This window comes from Dreissena polymorpha, chromosome 8 (genome assembly GCF_020536995.1).
Source record: "Dreissena polymorpha isolate Duluth1 chromosome 8, UMN_Dpol_1.0, whole genome shotgun sequence".
NCBI classification, from domain to species: domain Eukaryota; kingdom Metazoa; phylum Mollusca; class Bivalvia; order Myida; family Dreissenidae; genus Dreissena; species Dreissena polymorpha.
This window is the reverse complement of record NC_068362.1, coordinates 42341123-42352477: the sequence shown is the minus strand read 5'-3', so window position 1 is coordinate 42352477 and position 11355 is coordinate 42341123. Positions and strand designations below refer to the sequence as shown.

The 11355-nt window shown below is 35.3% G+C and overlaps 1 protein-coding gene across 3 annotated transcripts in view; it reads right to left on the bottom strand.

Moving 5' to 3' along the window:
* Nucleotides 1-2875: 2875 nt before the first annotated feature.
* Nucleotides 2876-11355, bottom strand: part of LOC127841687 (uncharacterized) — a 45194-nt gene continuing 36714 nt past the window's right edge. Inside the window, exons 5-6 of one of the 3 annotated variants that reach the window (XM_052370747.1) lie at nt 10032-10142; nt 2876-4657 (exon numbers count right to left, since the gene is read on the bottom strand). The gene's annotated coding sequence lies outside the window, so the exon portion shown is untranslated. Of the gene's footprint in view, nt 4658-7580; nt 7729-10031; nt 10143-11355 lie in introns of those variants that run through there. The other 2 variants (XM_052370746.1, XM_052370748.1) reach the window with 2 other exon arrangements.

Genomic DNA, 11355 nt, shown 5'->3' with positions numbered 1-11355 from the left:
TAATGTTTCACCAATAAGAACTGAGAATAGAGTTGTATCAATATGTTATGCCCAAAAAACTTAAAATTGAAATTTTTGGGTTTTAAACCGCGAAAAATACATAGTAAAGTACAGTTAATAGCAATGTGTAATACTTTTTTTAACAAGAGTTGTGTTTGTCATAAACACAATGCCCCTACTGCGCCGCTTTAATAATATATTTTTGTTTTTGATTATACCCCTTTACAAACATTACTTCCCTTGTAAAAATGATCTGTACCTGCCAAATGATAAATATGAATTATCTCCCTTTTAAGCGTGTTACTTCCATTGGATTTGTTTGTTTTTACCTTTTATATTCATAATGACTTTGACCTTTCACCACTTAAATTTTGCAACTCCATGAGATACACATGCATGCCAAATATCAAATTGTGATTTTTAATATTGCAAAAGTTATGGCCTATGTTAAAGTTTTCAGACGGACAGACTGACAGACAGTTCAACTGCCATTTTGCCACCCTACCGGGGGCATAAAAACAAGAGCACCGCCTTGCGGGTGCAGACCGCTCATCTATTTTCTTTTTAAAGGTAAAGGGACTCTCAATTTTAATCACAAAGGAGGGAGAGGTGGAGTGAAGAGGGGTGTAAAGTGTGGGGATGTGGACATTTATTTATAACAAAATAAATGCATTTTTTTTTAATTCGGGGGGGGGGGGGGTATAATGGTGTGGTGGTCATTTGTGAGATGATCTTAAAAGAAAAAAAACATTTTTGGGGGGGGGGGGTGGGGGAGGGGATTCTTGGGTGCGATGGTTGGACAGTTTATCAAAAATAAAATAATAAAAATAAATAATTGTGTTTTTTAACCGTTTAAAAAAAAAAAAAATTGGGGCTGGGGTGGGGGAGGGGTGTATAGTGTGAGGGTGTGGTGGTCATTTGTGAGGTGATCTAAAAAAAATTAGGAGGGGGGGATTCGGGGGGGGGAGGGGGGAGGGCAAGGGGGATTGTTTGGGTAGAGTCTATTGTGGTTTGTCAGGTAAGAGTAATTTTGTCAAAGTATCAATCAAATCTAATCATAAATAAAGAAGTTATGGCAATTTTAGCAATATTTAATAATTTTACCTTGAGAGTCAATGTCATTCAAAGGTCAAGGTAAAATTCAACATGCCAGGTACAGTAACCTCATGATAGCATGAAAGTATTTGAAGTTTGAAAGCAATAGCCTTGATACTTTAGAAGTAAAGTGGATCAAACACAAAATTTAACCATATATTCAAAGTTACTAGGTAAAAAAAGGGCCATAATTCCGTAAAAATGACAACCAGAGTTATGCAACTTGTCCTTTTACTGTCCCCTTATGATAGTTTGCGAGTGTTCCAAGTATGAAAGCAATATCTATGATACTTTTGGGGTAAAGTGGACCAAAACACAAAACTTAACCAAATTTTAAATTTTCTAAGTATAAAGGGCCCATAGTTCCGTCCAAATGCCAGTCAGAGTTACATAACTTTGCCTGCACAGTCCCCTTATGATAGTTAATAAGTGTTGCAAGTATGAAAGCAATAGCTTTGATACTGTAGGAATAAAGTGGACCTAAACACAAAACTTAACCAAAATTTTCAATTTTCTAAGTATAAAAAGGGCACATAATTCTGTAAAAATGCACACCAGAGCTATCTAACTTTGCCTGCCCAGTCCCCTCATGATAGTAAGTAAGTGTACCAAGTTTGAATCAAATAGCATTGATACTTTCTGCGAAAAGTGGACCTAAACGCAAAACTTAACAGGACGCGGACGCCAACACCGAAAAAAAACAGGCATGACTTAAGTAATTTTAAGTGCGAGACTTTCCCCCTTAATAGTTTTGACTAAAACAACTTTGAGAAACTTTACAACTTTAAATGTGAGAATTAACAACTAAAAATGTAAGACTACATAATTTTAAATGTGATACTCGCCAACTTTAACTGTAAAACAATTCAACTTTTAACATGACACTAAACAACTTAAAATATGAGACTGTACACATTTGAATGTGCACAACTTATTACGTGAGACTAAACATATGTAAATGTTAGACAATACAACAAGTCATAAGACACAATACTGTAAGTATATGAGTACTTGATCACACACGTTTTGCCTATGGATTAGACAGAAATGCAAAAACAGATGAACGTCTATGATGAATTAAGTATATGATACTCTTGTCTTGCTACCAGGGGCCATTATACTAGTAATTATAGCCTATTCTGGTTAAATCTATTATATGTATGTGATATTGAATCGATACTAGTTGATGTCTACATTTTATGCCATTGTTTTTGTAAGACAGACCTTAGATGTAAAGTTTAGTCATTGGCGTTGAAAGAGTGTGCATAAAGATATGAAAGCAGTATAGTGATTTTGTCTTTGCAAACATCCGGTTTCTAATTTAAATATAAATCATATTCAGTTATACGTGAACACAAATACTTAACAATTTAGAATTTTTGATTTGTATTTTAATTGTACTAAGTTTCAACTTATACAGCTTAATAAGTAACTCATTGTTGCAACATATCAAACACTTTTTTTGGCAAATATTGCATTGTAAATTTTGACCAGTAAATATTTATAAAAAAAAAGACTTTTTGTGGAATGGGGCTGAATTTAGGCCCAATCTTTGACAAAATTAATAACACTGTAAGGTCTCACCTGAAGCTCAGAAGCTGAGCTGATATGCTGGCTTCGCAGATATTGTTAAGGGCCGAGTTTGAGTTCTGATAAACTTCGGGTTGAGAGTCGAAGGGTGTACTGGAGCATACAACAAAACTGGTGTCATGTTTTCAAGCCTTCTTTAGTCTCAATTCAATGCAATCCCCTTTGGGCTCGGAGTGCAAAGTGCTCGTAACAAAACGTGTTTACTTTTAGCAACTTATTTTTAATAATGGGCGGAATTCGCGTCTGAGGCGCACCACATGAATATATTGTGCGCTGAGGACAGTCCGTAACGCTACTACTGTCCTAACTATCTACAGCAGATACACTTCTGAATGAATCGTTTCGATTGTTCCTTGATTTGCTCTCGTTCCTTGCTGAATATATAGCTGTCTCATGGTTCAAACAGAAATCTCAAACCTAAATTCAAGCACTTTTCAAGGACTTTCCAAGGCCAAATATTCATTTTCAAGTCTGTAAACTGTAGTTTCCTTTAAAAAAATGCATTTTCCATTTGCTTGGATTGGTCTTTCTTGTTTAAACTTTCATCAAAAGACACTGAGTACTGAGACACTGAGTACTGTCCACTAATTAAGTTATAGAACTATCAAGTACAGTTTTGAAATGTTCAGCTAGCCCCAAAACAGCCACATAATTATGCTTTGCTATGGTACTGTCATGGAACACAACCTGAAAAAACTTTGTAATGTTTTTATTGGAATTAAATGATGGTTGTGTGCAAACGGTATAAATACCCACAATACTTTCGCGTTCAACATATCATTTTTTAAAACGAATTTGTCTATGGATGTCTGCGAGTTTGATACTACAGCTGAAAGTTGCGAAGGTCCTGGAATTTGAATCTTCTATCTGCACACTCTCTGCATGTGGCTATGCCTTCCTGGTTCCACACAGATGGGCTGTTGTTTTTTATGTCTGTTTTAGATTTAACAGTTTTAACAATAGTACCTTCCTGTTTAACAAAAAACACATCGCAGGAACCCTGTTTGCTTCTCAATTTCATGTTTTCTTTGAGGGTTTTCACTTTCTTGTGGCTTTTCAAAGCGCTTTCCCCAATACCCCCGACATCAATGGTCTTCATACAGACCCAACAATGTGCTTTTCGAATGTCATTAATGTTTTCTGTACCCAGGAATATTCAGTTAACCACCCTGGTTTGAAACGACACTTCCCCATTGCTGCGTTTTCACTCGCGAAAATTGATCACAATGGAGAACCTCTGATGTAGCACACATAATCTGTGACATGTACACATAACATTTCGTTCTCAATAGTGTACGAAACTTATATTTCGTACTCAACTTTTTGCGCGAAGGAATCTATGATACATTTTCGTAATATTTCCCATAAGAACGATTTAAGTTTATAATTAAAGCCATGATAAAAGTAATTTTGAGCAGAAATAAACATTTTCAAGGCTTTTTTACATGAACTAAGCAATTTTTAAGCACCTTTTTAAGGCCAACCTTTGTTCAAGAGCTTTTCAAGCCTAGGACTCGTTTTCAAGCACTTTTCAAGCCCTGTGCGAACCCTGTGTCTTATAAAGAATAAAACAAATTATTCAACGCTTAATTCTTCGTGAGATTCTTTGTGATGTCCACAGCGAGAACTAACTGTTAGCGTTCACTGTTAGCGTTACCATAAGAGCTGCTTTAACGTCTCGCTTCTGTAACACTCATCCCACTCGGGCACTAGAGCTAAACAAAACTACTCAGGCTTGCTTGGGGAAATCTCGACGAGTACATTTTGGTTGTTCATAACAGCGCGTGAAAACTTGACGTGCTGAGGATTTATTGCAGAACAGACTTGTGTAACGATGCTGACCCTTTGAGGCCAGAGGTCCAGTGGGAGGAGCTAGGGATCAGGGGAGGGAAAGGATGGTTCTGTATTGGGGCTCCTGCAGGTCGGACTGGTGCTGTTGCTTGGCCAACTAGATATCAATGCTAGTGCTCTCCTGAAAACAACAACACTTGAGTGGGGGATATGAACTTGTAATACATTTTTATATAACAATGTATAATACACTACATATATGCCTCTTGATTGGATGTGAAGGTTTTCAGCAGCAAAACATAATTATCTGAATTTCTAATTTGGCATTACATTGGTGCCTTGTCCTAAATAGCAATTAATGAAAATTAATGCAATTGAACCATTTCGTATTAAAACATTAAAAGTGTTGGCTAATGCTTTAATAACCTGTAAATTGACATGACGCCTTATCTATGATCGCTCTGCCCACTAGAATTGATCCACCAATCAGCGATCGATTAATCGGGCGCACTCGTTAGCAACGACCTGTCCGCCATTTTCTAGACAAGCTACATGTTAAGGTTCACTTTTATTCTGAGTTTCTTTTGTTTTCCTCTTTAAAAAAACGATTTAAAATAGTTAAACGGTGTCAATGGGGATTATGTAACTCGGACAATCGATATCCTAGAAAAATTAGTTGATGACATTTAATTTATATCGATTCCAAAGCCAAAAAGAGATCTTGAGAAGTGTAAGAGATGTATAAATACATGCGGTCGTCACCACGAACAACTGAACGTCAACACTGTCAAAGACAATAATAATATATTTTTATCGGATATACTAGCAGATTTAAATAGTTAATGTTATCGATCTGATTATCACATAATATTTCACTTTTTTAAAATAGTTTTATCAGTTACTAGGTCAGAAGCGAGGTTCATCTGCATTACTTTAAGAGAAATAAAACCCAGCATGAAGCCTAATTCATGCTGTGTTTTATTACTCTGATGGTAATGCACTTAATTGACATCATACATGTTATTTGAAGGTGACATGTGATATATTATCTTATTAACAGTATCTACACATTTGCACTCATGTGGTGTCACCAATAAACGCTTTTAATCCACACTAGGAGCTCGAATGCCTAGATCTCATTTTTTAAACGAGTTTTGTTTATTTTGTTCGGATTATAAAATGGAAATGAAATATGGCAAACACGGTGTAAAAAGGGTTAATGCAACTCCGACATTTGGTATCCAGAAAGATAAGTTAGATGAATTAAATTTATACCATTTCCAACGCGGCAATGCGGTCTTGGCAAGAGCGAGTGGAAGCTTCAAGAATTACCGAGATCCCCTTTATAGAACATTAATTTATTTCACAAACTTGAAATGTCATATAAGCAAAAACTAAGCATTATTAAGTATGTATTATGTCACGTGTACATGTAAAATAATTGAGAATTTTGATAACCCATTCGTGTAACTTTACATGATCCCCATTAAAAATCGCGTTTCTGTGTATGTCAGAAACAAGTGAAAACCATTTTGTTATTATTTTAATAAAGACGTATCGATAAATGCTATTGTTCAAGAGTTATTATTACTGATCAGGGGACAAAAATTCCACTCGTCCGCCCGTATTGACGAGTGAAATCTTGAAAGGACGAGTGAATTTCCCTAAAGCTTTCGTCCTACAGGACGAGTGAAAAAAAACTGATGTTAAAATATGTATTTTCTGACCAGTAAGACTCTTTTTCATTAAATAAAATCATTTCTTAAAGCATATCTATTCTGAAAGTAGAACGCGAATGAACCGGAAATCGTGTCCCGAGTAAATATTGGCTTTTTGGTGTAAACTTTGCGTGTCCATGTTGACAGGGAACCATCTGACTTCATTCACTGTAAGTATTGATTTTTTTTAAAGAATTATTTTACTGCGAAGTACGGTTTTAAACCAGTCTGAATTTCATCTGAAAAATGTCTGACATACGAGCGTTCTTTAAAGGGGGCAGGAGCGATGTTCAACCATCCGAAATGGAAAGCACGCAAGCATTAGAAAAAGGAAACAAGATGCATTTGTGAAACACAATGTCCCCCTATATGACGTTTGACCTTGTAGGATGACCTTGACCCTTCACCACTCAAAATGTGCAGCTCCATGAGATACACATGCATTTCAAATAAAAAATTTCTAGCTTCAATATTGCAGAAGTGACATTACATGAGCAATTTTGACCCATATATTTGACCTTGAAGGATGACCTTGATCTTTCACCACTAAAAATGTGCAGCTCCATGAGATACACATGCATGCCAAATATCAAGTTGCTATCTTCAATATTGCAAAAGTATTAATAAAATTAGCGATTTGGGCCACATATATTTGACCTCTGACCTTGAAGGATGACCTTGACCTTTCACCACTCAAAATGTGCAGCTCCATGAGATATACATGCATGCCAAATATCAAGTTGCTATCTTTAATATTGCAAAAGTACTCATACAATGAGCGATTTTGGCCACATATATTTGACATCTGACCTTGAAGGATGACCTTGACCTTGACCTTTCACCACTCAAAATGTTCAGCTCCATGAGATACTGTGAAACCATTTATTTTCGACAGCACAAAATTTCGTCATTTTTATAAAAATGACGATTTCGTCAGCACTTAAATTCGCCGATTTCTGATTTTGAAATTTAAAAATATGCGTCAGTCAATATCCGATTTGTGTGTAATACATATGCGGGAACACACTTGAGAATCACTGCAGGAGGTGGGGCCTGTTTGTCACATGCCAATTAACTAGTCTTTTGTTATCAAGGGACAGTAATGGACCCTCTTAATGTATGCCATTCACACGTTCATTGTTATGATTAGTGGACAAGTGGGATCGAATAACCGTTAACGAGTGTTTGTAACAACGAAGCCAATTGCCAATTAGTCTTATTCTTTTATTATAATTGAATAATATGCTTTTTTTATTCTGATATCAACATTAAAATTATAAACTCTATGTGTGTGTTTGTTCTTATAAAGTAAACTACCGGTATATAAATCAATAATGCCAATAATTTAAAAATAAATAAATTGATACATATAAAATAGTAATAAGTGTGGTTAAACGCAAACAATCAAACAGCAATTAAAATATTCTTTATTCATTTGTGATAAATACGCATGTTGATCACACATCGTCATCTTTTCATTTGGTTTATAGTCTTTCATCGGCATTCGCTGCGTGATGGCTAATATGCAACACCCCTGAAAAACACAATGCACCTAATGGGTAATAAAGTTATAAACAATTAGCGCTAATTCATTACCATTCTACATAAACGAAGTCAACGCATTCGATACAGCTGTACTGCACACGCGTTTTAAAGAAGTGTAACGTGTCAGTTAAGTACCTTGTGTAATCTACATCCCTTTGTGTCAAAACCGGATTAATCTTGATTAGGAAACAGCAGTGAATGTGTGCATGGATTATGTTGGAATTTAATGCCTCATGTCTGCGGTAAAGTTTTAAAATATTGTTCAACTTAGTGTTTGTTTTTGTTCAAACATAGAGCATGATTGTTCGTTAGGATCTTAAATTCGCCGATCGGTCCACTGACGAAATTTATGAAAATTAATGCCTGACGATTAATAATGGTTTCACAGTACACATGCATGCCAAATATCAAGTTGCTATCTTGAATATTGAAATACTGCAAAAGTGTACATTAAATGAGCGATTTTGACCCATATATTTGACCTTTGACCTTGAAGGATAACCTTGACCTTGACTTTTCCAGGTTTTTTTTCCCACTTTTTGGGAAGATAGCCCATGGTTTTGGAATTGGGAATTTTATCGGCATTTTCATGAAATTGGGAAAATAAATTCATTAGCCTTTTTTCCACACGAAAAGTCCACTGATTAGGGAAATACTACATTTTATATAACCCTTTAAAATCATTCAAATTAAAAGAACAAAATCATATAATACTTTGTTAGATGTAATTGAATTAAAATTTAGATAAAATACACATGAGATTTCTTTCTAAAAAAAAAAAAAAAAAAAAAAATTTTTTTTTTTTTTTTTTTTTTTTGGAAATTGGGAATTTTTTGCCACATTTTGGGAAAAAAGTATACTTTTTGGGATTGGGAACATAGCCGAATTTCGGCTATAAAATCGGGCGAAAAAAAACCCTACTTTTCACCACTCAAAATGTGCAGCTCTATGAGATACATATGCATGCCAAATATCAAGTTGCTATCTTCAATATTGCAAAAGTTATTGCAAATGTTAAAGTTGGCGCAAACCAACCAACCAACCAACAGACCAACAGACAGGGCAAAAACAATATGTCCCCCACTACTATAGTGGGGGACATAAAAACAAATTTGTCTTCATTTATTAATTTTGTGTTCCTCATAAATAAAGTAAGTTAACATTTCTTCTGTGATCAGCTGGCATGAATAACTAAGTAAGCAGCATTTTAGCAGTGATATAGGAAACATTGTTTGTCATATCAGTCCTTTGCAATCTTTCTCTCACACATATTTGAAGGACAAGTGCATGTGTTTGCAGGACGAGTGAAAATTTTAATGCACTTGTCCTGCAGGACGAGTGCAATTTATAAATATTTTTGTCCCCTGCTGATATTAGTTAACCAATAAATGCGGTAACTTCGGGGAAGTCGGTACCTGCGCGAGCGTCTGATATTAGTAGCCTTATTTATTTATAATAGCCTGACCATATTCTATTTCGTACAACGCTTATTTTATATCAGACAATGTCCAAACTTACTGTGTTGTTTTTGCGCTTTAAATAAAAGTGATTAATAAATGTCCCATAAGCAATGTTAAATATGATTAATATCACTTTTATGCGCAATAACATGTGGGATTGAGGTACCCACCCGGAGTCAGAAAGCGCGTAAAACTTCATCGAATTCCCAGTTATAAAGCGCTATTTCGTGTCAAATACACGGGTAGGGGGGAATGTTTCGGTAATAATTTTGTTTATAACACGGGTAAATACCGGTGAAGTGTTAATTTATTGCAAATACCACCATTAATTACACATAATAACGGGTTTGATTTCGGTAAGCGCGCAAGCGTTTGAGAGCGTGTTTAATGTACCGATTTACCCGTTATAAATAGCTGATGTTCTCTTTAATCGTATATTTTTTGCATTTGCAGAATAACTCAATGGCATCAACCCCTTTTCAACTGTAATATGGTGTTAAACAAGTCCATAAAATCATCCGGAATATCGCGTAAATCTATATGCAGTCTATAGGCAAAGAAGCCATTTTGGTGTTAGCTTGTCTAGGTTCTCTTCCCGCTGCCACGTGATTAAGTGGGCGGAGCGATCACTGATAAGGCGTCATGTCAATTCATAATTATTATTCTTACTTAACTTTCAGTGTAATTTTATAAGCCAATTTGCTGCTCATCAATATTAGAAGCTTTCATCTCAGATTACTCAGATTAGCATGTGAAATCCACATAAGCAAATCAGGGAGGACACTTTCTGACGATACTGGATTTTCACAAAAGAAGATACTTATTTTCATACCTTTAAAGAGGTAATTGTTGTCCCTAAGTAGCTGGGACTACAATCTAAGCACATGCATTAAGCCCTATTTTTCCACAGCGTGGCTCATAGATGTCTTAAGCCAGTTTTTTCCTGCATAACAACAAAAAAGAATGGAAAATCATCTTGTTAAAAATAATAAATGGTATATTGTTCTCATAATCATAAACTGTTAACTTTTACAATTCAATCACAGAGGATTTACTGTTGATACAAGTTTAAACAAGCAAATTCGTTGAATTGATATCCCCTGCTAATATGCTTCTGGACACAAAAGTGTTATATTTGACACTCAAAAAAGCATTTTTTCAAGATACAAAGGGCCATAACTCTGTTTTTAACAGATGGTATACAATGCCATTTGGCGTGCACCATCCTCTAATGCATATATATACTCATACCAAGTTTCAATGAAATCCGCCAAAGCACTTCCAAGATATGGCTCCGGACACAAAAGTGCCTATAGTAAAAAGCATTTTTTTCAAGATACAAAGTGCCATAACTCTGTTTTTAACAGATGGTGTACAATGCCATTTGGCGTGCATCATCCTCTTATGCATATATATATTCATACCAAGTTTCAATGAAATCCGCCAAAGTACTTCCAAGATATGGCTCCGGACACAAAAGTGCCTATAGTAAAAAGCATTTTTTCAAGATACAAAGGGCCATAACTCTGTTTTTAACAGATGGTGTACAATGCCATTTGGCGTGCATCATCCTCTTATGCTTATATATACTCATACAAAGTTTCAATGAAATCTGCCAAAGCACTTCCAAGATATGGCTCCGGACACAAAAGTGCCGGACGGACGGACGGATGGCCGGACAGCTGGACGGACGGACAACGCCAAAACAATATCCCTCCGCCTCTGGCGGGGGATAATAACTGACACAAATTACAAATTTATTGTTTCCAAACTAAGAAAATCAAGCATTAACTACCACGTCCATGAAAGTATTTTTTTAACCACGAAATAACATGTGAACGAATATATATGATTTTACAAAAAACAAACAATTTAAAAGAATATTTTACTTTATGCAAATTCATACCATTCTTTTCCACCTCATCTTAATAAACAGGAAATACACAAGCGGGTCTTTTCCTTGAGTATTTATAGGTCTGTTAAACGGACCCATACCCAAAGCGTGTTATATGCTGTTCCTTATGAAAATTATATCTTAATTATGTTTCAATTAGATCTAACAAAGTTTATAACTATTATAATAGGATTTAATTCCTATCATTTGAAGTATTATTAATACTTATATTAACTGTGTTTTTCCCAAATCAATGGACTTT